Source organism: Cynocephalus volans, chromosome Y (assembly GCF_027409185.1).
Source record: "Cynocephalus volans isolate mCynVol1 chromosome Y, mCynVol1.pri, whole genome shotgun sequence".
Taxonomy (NCBI): Eukaryota; Metazoa; Chordata; class Mammalia; order Dermoptera; family Cynocephalidae; genus Cynocephalus; species Cynocephalus volans.
Window position 1 is genome coordinate 3,816,266 of NC_084479.1, and position 11,891 is coordinate 3,828,156.

Genomic DNA, 11,891 nt, shown 5'->3' on the forward strand with positions numbered 1-11,891 from the left:
CTGGTACCACACTGTCCTTCTCGTGTGTGCTGACTAAAGGGTCATTTAGGTTCCTAATGGGTAACACGTGACACAAAAGGACCCCCCGATTCACCAATACATGATTATAGCAAGCGGCGCTGTATCGTAGTAATTAAAGTGGCTTTTAGGACAATTACGTGAAATAAGAGAATCACGGCCTTTGTGTTATTCTGTTCAACCACTCGGCTGATACAGGGATTCTTTCCAGGCTTTTCTCAGAAACAAGCTTGGTTGGGCTGAGCACTTTCCACAAGCTGCTCGCTCCTGGCGCGGCCGGCTGGCTCCCGCTGCCCCAGAGGCAGGTGGCAGGGGTTCTCCCCTGACAGGAGGTGTGTGCCCGCCTGTCACTACCCTCTCTCTGCAGCTACGCAGAATAACCCGCTGCTGCCTCCTGGTACCCAAACATTCCCCTTAACTCTCCTCTCTTGTAGGCTAAGGGGACATCCACATTTCATGGGTCCAGATCCTGGTCTTCAGACCCCTAAGTAGCTCGGCATTGGGTCTCAGAATCTCTTTAGCTTGTTCTTCTAAAAGTTCTTCCTGTAATAACGAGAGTGGAACGTTCTACTCTTAATGGGGTCTGGCGAGCATCAGGGCACAATAATGCTCTTGAATGAAGCCTAAAGCCACGTGGTTTGGGGGAGGCCACCTTTGTCACTTATAACCCCTCTTCCCAATTCTGGCGGTGACTGGCTGGCCACTCCACTCCCGCCCAAGCTGGTGTCTTAGGGGACCCACTATATAAACTGTCAGGTCAAGTCTGGCTGTGGCTGGGGGAACCTTTAGCCCTGCTTGAAATTCCTGCCCCTGGAAGCCCTGAGTTGAACGAATAAACCAAGCCCAAGGTCCGAGGTGAACTCTTTCCATTTCCTTTCTCTGCTGTCAGGAAAACCTTCAGCAAAGCCAAGTGCCTGAAGCCCTCTCAACACGTGCCTTCTCCCAGCCTCACTTCAAAGTTCTATCTCGGCCCCTTCAAAAGGGAGCTGCGACGTTCAGTGCTCCAGCAAAACGTCCTGTTCTCTCTGCGTATGAGGAAGTTCTGCTGCTGTGCTGCTGACTCAGTGACAGCGGGCCAGGCTGCGTTCAGGAGCCGAGGCTGGGCTGTGCAGGGGTGGTGTTTTACCTCGCCAGCATGATGTTGGAGTTGGGGATGCTGGTGGGCGGCCCGGTGGGACTCCAGTTGAGGGTGTATATCTCTTTGCTGTGAGCTTTCAGGTCGGGCACACACGTGTCCTGCTTCATGCTCCAGATCTAGAAAACACAGTGGTAACTATATGAGCAAGCTACGTCCCTCCAGTGAGCCAAGAGACTGCTGGCTGTGAACTGTACACAAGCCATTGGAGTGTCCCACTGGAAAAACTGCAGGTCATTGCCCAGGAAGGGCTGGGACTCCTAGCAGGACCCTTGACTGGGACATCAGAGTTCACTGGGCGAGAGCTAATCTGACAGTCAGTAATGGGACAAATTACGGAGGAAGGAAGAGGACTCAATACAGATAACCCCCAAAGGAACAGGGAATGTGAGACTTGCGTTGAGTACTGGGGGCTGTTTAGGGTTAAACAGCTCATCCCTGCAGATGCGAACCTTACCTTTAATGTCATGTCCTCAGAGCGGGATGCTAGCCACGTTCCAGAGGGATCCCATTTGATAGCATTGACCTCATTCTGAAAGATAGAACGGGTTTGGAAAAGAAATCAAGGCCTGAGATCAGACCCAGTGGCTGTCCACCAGGGGACAGTAGCGCTCTGTCATCATGGTGGCCGTCCACCAGGGGGCAACAGGGCTCTGTCATCCGGCCGACCATCCACCAGGGGCAATAGTGCTCTGTAATCCCAGCAGCTGTCCACAAGTGGGCAGCAGCACTTTCTCATCCTGCTTACCGTCCAGCAGGGGGCAGAAGCGCTCTGTCATCCGGCCGACCATCCACCAGGGGGCAATAGTGCTCTGTCATCCGGCCGACCATCCACCAGGGGCAATAGTGCTCTGTAACCCCCCTGGCTGTCCTCAAGGGAGCAGTAGCACTCTCTCATCCTGCCTACTGTCCACCAGGGGTCAGTAGTGCTCTGTCATCCCAGTGACTGTCCACAAGGGGGCAGTAGCACCCTCTCTTCCTGCCTACCATCCACCAGGGGGCAGTAGTGCTCTGTCATCCTGCCATCCACCAGGGGGCCATAGTGCTCTGTCATCCCAGTGGCTGTCCACAAGGGGGGTTGTAGCACCCTGTCATCCCAGCAGCTGTACACAAGTGGGCAGTAGCACTCTCTCATCCTGCCTACCGTCCGCCAGAGACTGCTGGTGGGGGCATTAGCGTTCTGTCATCCTGCTGGCCATCCTCCAGGGGGAGCAAGATTCTGTCATCCTGCTGACCGGCCACCTGACTGGGACTTTCCCCGAAAGCAAAGCACAGAGCCTGGGAGGCCATGCGTTTTGCTTTCTCTCACTTTGCCTTTTTCATTTCTATAAAAGCACAGCCATATACCACAAATGAGCAGCCACCCTCATCAATATTTCTTGAAGGGAAAAACTTCCATACTGGGAAGGAAGCAAATGAAGAATTCACATACAATATAGGCAGCAAATAAAAACACCAAAACCACAGCTCTTTTTAAAACTGGACATGGAAATCACTTCCCTGTGCATTTTTAATGCAACACCTACTCCTTCTATCTAAATCTGCTACATTTTTCTGGCGAGTGGCAGTGGACGGGGGTCAATGCAGACAAACGAAGCCCCTCAGCCACGGTGGGGTTCCACGGGGAACAGGAGGCCCGTGTGCCCCAAGCGCACGAGCACACGCCAGAGCCCCGAGGGTGGCTCTGTGAGAACACACAGGAGAAACAAAACCCACCCAAGGGGCTTGCGCTCCAGTGCGAACAGCCTGGAAATACAAAGGGCAGGGGAGTTCTACCAGGCAGCTCAGCATGCTGGGTGCACAAAGGAACAGGACTGTTCCTGAGGGCCACCAGGGCCCCGAGACCCCGAGGCTAAGCCCTGGGGGACAAAGGCAAATGGTACTCGGCAGGCAAGGGAGAGGGGTACACACAGGGAACACGGTTCTACAAAGGAACAGCCTGTGGCAGAGGAACACTGTGCCGTACATGGAGACCAAGGAGAAGGTGCACCCACAAGGGTCTTTTCCTTAGGTTGACTGTAGGGCCCCATCTGCTCAGGACAATCCCACAATATTATGCCTGCTGTCCAGCCCAACAATTAACTAACTTCACACTCATAATTCATTTTCTAAATAATTTCACACTCCTAAGATCTCTGGTTTGGAGGACAAATTATACGGTCACACTACTCTTTAAGGAAACTGAGTTCTCAAGGGTGTGAAGAAAAGAAGTGACAGGGCCACCTCAGTGTTCCACATGGCACGGATGGCCTGGGGAAAGGGAGGAAGAAAGCCTGGAGGCCAGGGAGTACAAACTGGTCTTTGAACATCCTTTGCCGTAGCAGCTGTAGTGTCCCAATTGTCAGGGGAAAGAAAACACCAGCGCGAGGAGAGGACGTTTCCCCTTCTGGTTTATCACAGCATTTTGCGCCTTTGTTTTGTCTTTTGTTTTTGTTTTTTTGGCACAGCTTCCTTTTCTCTTGTTTTCCGTTCTGCCATCAGAGCCTCCTCCGGATGGAAACCACACCGTGCACGTCTAGTTTCCTGTTTCCTGGGCTGAATGTCCTGGGTGGAGACCACTCTTCCCCCTCTGATATGACTGTGTGCATGCTTTTGATTTTGCTTGTTGGTTTTGGAACTTCTTGATGAAGATTACGAAAACATATAGACTCCTGTGGCCAGGGACGAGTTGATTTCCAAGTACACTCGAACGCAAGTCAAGTTCGTACAGTTTTGGAGCTGACAGAATGGTGTCTGGAGAGGGCCACGACCCCACACGTTCTCTGCTGGTCCACGAGAACTCTTGAGTTTTTCTAGAATATTTTGTGTTTACTTCTGCAGATCTAAAACACACCCCTGGAAGGAAACACAGAGGCGCCTGTTATCTCGAGAGATGACACAAACGTGCCTTTAGAGCAGGGGTCGGTAGATGGTGGCCAACCACCGATTTTTGTGAGCAAAGTTTCATTGGAACACAGTCATGAAGGTCAGAGAAGCTCCGAGAACAGGCTAGTGCCTGCACACCTGACCAACCCAACTCAAGCAAACAGCACTGGGGGAAACACCAGGGCAAGGACTAAGGTCCACGTGGCAGAGTGACGGTGGCAGCAGCAGGAACCACAGCCAGATGCCTACGTGGCGAGGTAGGTGGCAGCTTAGGCCTAAGTGCAAGGCCTCCAAGAACATTTGGGGAGCCTGGCCTTCGAGGTCAATGCCGTGCTGTGCATGGGAGGAGGTTGTGCTGCATCTCTGGGTTCCACCCAGGAGATGCCAGGGGCCCCCCCAACCCCAAGCAGTGACAGCCCAACAGGCCTCCAGGTATTGCCTAATGTCCTCAGAGGGGCAGAGCACCCCAATTTCATCCAGGAAATGATGACCAGAAGGACATTCTGCAAGGGCTGAAGCGAGGGCCACTCTCAGATGTGAGGCCACCCCAAGCGGTCCCCGCGCACCAGCTGAGCCCTGCCGAGTGCCACCCCGGCTTGTCCCGACCCCACGCTTGCCCCTGCCAACTCGAGCACTGCTTACGGAGCCATCGGAGGTGCTGGCGCCCACTTTGACCCCGTGAGCGTTCCAGCACACCTCGAGGATGCCACCGGTGCCTCAGTAGCTGTGGACGAGACTGCCACTCTGCGGAGAAAGCACAGTGACCAGCGCTTACCACACGGGGTGCAGCCCTTCTGCCCGCCCAGGTGCTGCACGGGTCTCGGGGACAGCGGGGAGCGGCTCATAAAGGGGAAAAGAAGGTGCTGGCTCCTCCAAGGAGGGACGTCTCCAAGATGTCTTGCTTGGAGCTGTGAGCCCCGAGGACAGCAGAAGCAGACACCTTTCCCGGGGAGGGAGTGGCCCTGGGTGTCTGTCGCGGGCAAGGGCACAGCCAGGCGGAGCCGGACAGACAGCCCAGGACTGGGCTCTCCATGGGGGGCGGCAGCTCATTCCTGAGCGCCAGTTCCCCGCTGGCTCTTCTGAGCCCAGGTCACTGCAAACACAGCTACTCGGGCATTACTTTGCAAAGGACTCAACCCCGAGGGTCAAGAGATGACCTGAGGATTCCGGCCATGGACACACTTGTCAAAGGAGCCGCTGGCCAAGTACTTCCCGTCGGGGCTAAAAGCGACACTGTAGACAGGTTCCTGGTGTTTGGTCAGCGTGTGGATACACGCCCCTCGCTCCACATCCCACAGCCGGACCGTGCAGTCAAACGAAGCACTGCGGAGACGGAGGGGACACGTTATCACCTGCGCACGCGGGCGTTTAGCACAGGTCCCTCCAACACGGGCCACACCTCACAGGAGCTGTCTCTCTCTCCCCGCTTCTAGGTCCAGATCGGTGAGCTTCTCCTCCTGAAATGCAACTCAGATGCGGTGAAAACAAAGCCATCGTCACAAAACAAACAACTTTTGGTGCTGTTATTACGAAAGCAAATTGATACCCACGTTCCTATGTTTCTGCATTTGTTTAAAGATATAAAGGGTAAATACTTTTGTGGAATATTTATCAAGTTTTCTAAGATGCTCTTACATTGAAAAACTTCTCTTGTTACCAACAAATGCAGATAGCCAGGTTTGGAAAAACAGAGAATAGAGTGAATAAATATTTATAAAATTTTTAATCCAACAGGAATTAAAACACAGTCACATCTACACATTCGACCACACTGCTGAGAGCTGCAAATTTCAGTTATTTTCAAATTTAAAATAAAGTACCTATCACAAACCTGCTATCTGCCTTTCTTTTTCTCTACAGGGCTGGTACCACACTGTCCTTCTCGTGTGTGCTGACTAAAGGGTCATTTAGGTTCCTAATGGGTAACACGTGACACAAAAGGACCCCCCGATTCACCAATACATGATTATAGCAAGCGGCGCTGTATCGTAGTAATTAAAGTGGCTTTTAGGACAATTACGTGAAATAAGAGAATCACGGCCTTTGTGTTATTCTGTTCAACCACTCGGCTGATACAGGGATTCTTTCCAGGCTTTTCTAAGAAACAAGCTTGGTTGGGCTGAGCACTTTCCACAAGCTGCTCGCTCCTGGCGCGGCCGGCTGGCTCCCGCTGCCCCAGAGGCAGGTGGCAGGGGTTCTCCCCTGACAGGAGGTGTGTGCCCGCCTGTCACTACCCTCTCTCTGCAGCTACGCAGAATAACCCGCTGCTGCCTCCTGGTACCCAAACATTCCCCTTAACTCTCCTCTCTTGTAGGCTAAGGGGACATCCACATTTCATGGGTCCAGATCCTGGTCTTCAGACCCCTAAGTAGCTCGGCATTGGGTCTCAGAATCTCTTTAGCTTGTTCTTCTAAAAGTTCTTCCTGTAATAACGAGAGTGGAACGTTCTACTCTTAATGGGGTCTGGCGAGCATCAGGGCACAATAATGCTCTTGAATGAAGCCTAAAGCCACGTGGTTTGGGGGAGGCCACCTTTGTCACTTATAACCCCTCTTCCCAATTCTGGCGGTGACTGGCTGGCCACTCCACTCCCGCCCAAGCTGGTGTCTTAGGGGACCCACTATATAAACTGTCAGGTCAAGTCTGGCTGTGGCTGGGGGAACCTTTAGCCCTGCTTGAAATTCCTGCCCCTGGAAGCCCTGAGTTGAACGAATAAACCAAGCCCAAGGTCCGAGGTGAACTCTTTCCATTTCCTTTCTCTGCTGTCAGGAAAACCTTCAGCAAAGCCAAGTGCCTGAAGCCCTCTCAACACGTGCCTTCTCCCAGCCTCACTTCAAAGTTCTATCTCGGCCCCTTCAAAAGGGAGCTGCGACGTTCAGTGCTCCAGCAAAACGTCCTGTTCTCTCTGCGTATGAGGAAGTTCTGCTGCTGTGCTGCTGACTCAGTGACAGCGGGCCAGGCTGCGTTCAGGAGCCGAGGCTGGGCTGTGCAGGGGTGGTGTTTTACCTCGCCAGCATGATGTTGGAGTTGGGGATGCTGGTGGGCGGCCCGGTGGGACTCCAGTTGAGGGTGTATATCTCTTTGCTGTGAGCTTTCAGGTCGGGCACACACGTGTCCTGCTTCATGCTCCAGATCTAGAAAACACAGTGGTAACTATATGAGCAAGCTACGTCCCTCCAGTGAGCCAAGAGACTGCTGGCTGTGAACTGTACACAAGCCATTGGAGTGTCCCACTGGAAAAACTGCAGGTCATTGCCCAGGAAGGGCTGGGACTCCTAGCAGGACCCTTGACTGGGACATCAGAGTTCACTGGGCGAGAGCTAATCTGACAGTCAGTAATGGGACAAATTACGGAGGAAGGAAGAGGACTCAATACAGATAACCCCCAAAGGAACAGGGAATGTGAGACTTGCGTTGAGTACTGGGGGCTGTTTAGGGTTAAACAGCTCATCCCTGCAGATGCCAACCTTACCTTTAATGTCATGTCCTCAGAGCGGGATGCTAGCCACGTTCCAGAGGGATCCCATTTGATAGCATTGACCTCATTCTGAAAGATAGAACGGGTTTGGAAAAGAAATCAAGGCCTGAGATCAGACCCAGTGGCTGTCCACCAGGGGACAGTAGCGCTCTGTCATCATGGTGGCCGTCCACCAGGGGGCAGTAGCACTCTGTCACCCTGCCGTCCACCAGGGGGCAACAGGGCTCTGTCATCCGGCCGACCATCCACCAGGGGCAATAGTGCTCTGTAATCCCAGCAGCTGTCCACAAGTGGGCAGCAGCACTTTCTCATCCTGCTTACCGTCCAGCAGGGGGCAGAAGCGCTCTGTCATCCGGCCGACCATCCACCAGGGGGCAATAGTGCTCTGTCATCCGGCCGACCATCCACCAGGGGCAATAGTGCTCTGTAACCCCCCTGGCTGTCCTCAAGGGAGCAGTAGCACTCTCTCATCCTGCCTACTGTCCACCAGGGGTCAGTAGTGCTCTGTCATCCCAGTGACTGTCCACAAGGGGGCAGTAGCACCCTCTCTTCCTGCCTACCATCCACCAGGGGGCAGTAGTGCTCTGTCATCCTGCCATCCACCAGGGGGCCATAGTGCTCTGTCATCCCAGTGGCTGTCCACAAGGGGGGTTGTAGCACCCTGTCATCCCAGCAGCTGTACACAAGTGGGCAGTAGCACTCTCTCATCCTGCCTACCGTCCGCCAGAGACTGCTGGTGGGGGCATTAGCGTTCTGTCATCCTGCTGGCCATCCTCCAGGGGGAGCAAGATTCTGTCATCCTGCTGACCGGCCACCTGACTGGGACTTTCCCCGAAAGCAAAGCACAGAGCCTGGGAGGCCATGCGTTTTGCTTTCTCTCACTTTGCCTTTTTCATTTCTATAAAAGCACAGCCATATACCACAAATGAGCAGCCACCCTCATCAATATTTCTTGAAGGGAAAAACTTCCATACTGGGAAGGAAGCAAATGAAGAATTCACATACAATATAGGCAGCAAATAAAAACACCAAAACCACAGCTCTTTTTAAAACTGGACATGGAAATCACTTCCCTGTGCATTTTTAATGCAACACCTACTCCTTCTATCTAAATCTGCTACATTTTTCTGGCGAGTGGCAGTGGACGGGGGTCAATGCAGACAAACGAAGCCCCTCAGCCACGGTGGGGTTCCACGGGGAACAGGAGGCCCGTGTGCCCCAAGCGCACGAGCACACGCCAGAGCCCCGAGGGTGGCTCTGTGAGAACACACAGGAGAAACAAAACCCACCCAAGGGGCTTGCGCTCCAGTGCGAACAGCCTGGAAATACAAAGGGCAGGGGAGTTCTACCAGGCAGCTCAGCATGCTGGGTGCACAAAGGAACAGGACTGTTCCTGAGGGCCACCAGGGCCCCGAGACCCCGAGGCTAAGCCCTGGGGGACAAAGGCAAATGGTACTCGGCAGGCAAGGGAGAGGGGTACACACAGGGAACACGGTTCTACAAAGGAACAGCCTGTGGCAGAGGAACACTGTGCCGTACATGGAGACCAAGGAGAAGGTGCACCCACAAGGGTCTTTTCCTTAGGTTGACTGTAGGGCCCCATCTGCTCAGGACAATCCCACAATATTATGCCTGCTGTCCAGCCCAACAATTAACTAACTTCACACTCATAATTCATTTTCTAAATAATTTCACACTCCTAAGATCTCTGGTTTGGAGGACAAATTATACGGTCACACTACTCTTTAAGGAAACTGAGTTCTCAAGGGTGTGAAGAAAAGAAGTGACAGGGCCACCTCAGTGTTCCACATGGCACGGATGGCCTGGGGAAAGGGAGGAAGAAAGCCTGGAGGCCAGGGAGTACAAACTGGTCTTTGAACATCCTTTGCCGTAGCAGCTGTAGTGTCCCAATTGTCAGGGGAAAGAAAACACCAGCGCGAGGAGAGGACGTTTCCCCTTCTGGTTTATCACAGCATTTTGCGCCTTTGTTTTGTCTTTTGTTTTTGTTTTTTTGGCACAGCTTCCTTTTCTCTTGTTTTCCGTTCTGCCATCAGAGCCTCCTCCGGATGGAAACCACACCGTGCACGTCTAGCTTCCTGTTTCCTGGGCTGAATGTCCTGGGTGGAGACCACTCTTCCCCCTCTGATATGACTGTGTGCATGCTTTTGATTTTGCTTGTTGGTTTTGGAACTTCTTGATGAAGATTACGAAAACATATAGACTCCTGTGGCCAGGGACGAGTTGATTTCCAAGTACACTCGAACGCAAGTCAAGTTCGTACAGTTTTGGAGCTGACAGAATGGTGTCTGGAGAGGGCCACGACCCCACACGTTCTCTGCTGGTCCACGAGAACTCTTGAGTTTTTCTAGAATATTTTGTGTTTACTTCTGCAGATCTAAAACACACCCCTGGAAGGAAAGACAGAGGCGCCTGTTATCTCGAGAGATGACACAAACGTGCCTTTAGAGCAGGGGTCGGTAGATGGTGGCCAACCACCGATTTTTGTGAGCAAAGTTTCATTGGAACACAGTCATGAAGGTCAGAGAAGCTCCGAGAACAGGCTAGTGCCTGCACACCTGACCAACCAAACTCAAGCAAACAGCACTGGGGGAAACACCAGGGCAAGGACTAAGGTCCACGTGGCAGAGTGACGGTGGCAGCAGCAGGAACCACAGCCAGATGCCTACGTGGCGAGGTAGGTGGCAGCTTAGGCCTAAGTGCAAGGCCTCCAAGAACATTTGGGGAGCCTGGCCTTCGAGGTCAATGCCGTGCTGTGCATGGGAGGAGGTTGTGCTGCATCTCTGGGTTCCACCCAGGAGATGCCAGGGGCCCCCCCAACCCCAAGCAGTGACAGCCCAACAGGCCTCCAGGTATTGCCTAATGTCCTCAGAGGGGCAGAGCACCCCAATTTCATCCAGGAAATGATGACCAGAAGGACATTCTGCAAGGGCTGAAGCGAGGGCCACTCTCAGATGTGAGGCCACCCCAAGCGGTCCCCGCGCACCAGCTGAGCCCTGCCGAGTGCCACCCCGGCTTGTCCCGACCCCACGCTTGCCCCTGCCAACTCGAGCACTGCTTACGGAGCCATCGGAGGTGCTGGCGCCCACTTTGACCCCGTGAGCGTTCCAGCACACCTCGAGGATGCCACCGGTGCCTCAGTAGCTGTGGACGAGACTGCCACTCTGCGGAGAAAGCACAGTGACCAGCGCTTACCACACGGGGTGCAGCCCTTCTGCCCGCCCAGGTGCTGCACGGGTCTCGGGGACAGCGGGGAGCGGCTCATAAAGGGGAAAAGAAGGTGCTGGCTCCTCCAAGGAGGGACGTCTCCAAGATGTCTTGCTTGGAGCTGTGAGCCCCGAGGACAGCAGAAGCAGACACCTTTCCCGGGGAGGGAGTGGCCCTGGGTGTCTGTCGCGGGCAAGGGCACAGCCAGGCGGAGCCGGACAGACAGCCCAGGACTGGGCTCTCCATGGGGGGCGGCAGCTCATTCCTGAGCGCCAGTTCCCCGCTGGCTCTTCTGAGCCCAGGTCACTGCAAACACAGCTACTCGGGCATTACTTTGCAAAGGACTCAACCCCGAGGGTCAAGAGATGACCTGAGTATTCCGGCCATGGACACACTTGTCAAAGGAGCCGCTGGCCAAGTACTTCCCGTCGGGGCTAAAAGCGACACTGTAGACAGGTTCCTGGTGTTTGGTCAGCGTGTGGATACACGCCCCTCGCTCCACATCCCACAGCCGGACCGTGCAGTCAAACGAAGCACTGCGGAGACGGAGGGGACACGTTATCACCTGCGCACGCGGGCGTTTAGCACAGGTCCCTCCAACACGGGCCACACCTCACAGGAGCTGTCTCTCTCTCCCCGCTTCTAGGTCCAGATCGGTGAGCTTCTCCTCCTGAAATGCAACTCAGATGCGGTGAAAACAAAGCCATCGTCACAAAACAAACAACTTTTGGTGCTGTTATTACGAAAGCAAATTGATACCCACGTTCCTATGTTTCTGCATTTGTTTAAAGATATAAAGGGTAAATACTTTTGTGGAATATTTATCAAGTTTTCTAAGATGCTCTTACATTGAAAAACTTCTCTTGTTACCAACAAATGCAGATAGCCAGGTTTGGAAAAACAGAGAATAGAGTGAATAAATATTTATAAAATTTTTAATCCAACAGGAATTAAAACACAGTCACATCTACACATTCGACCACACTGCTGAGAGCTGCAAATTTCAGTTATTTTCAAATTTAAAATAAAGTACCTATCACAAACCTGCTATCTGCCTTTCTTTTTCTCTACAGGGCTGGTACCACACTGTCCTTCTCGTGTGTGCTGACTAAAGGGTCATTTAGGTTCCTAATGGGTAACACGTGACACAAAAGGACCCCCCGATTCACC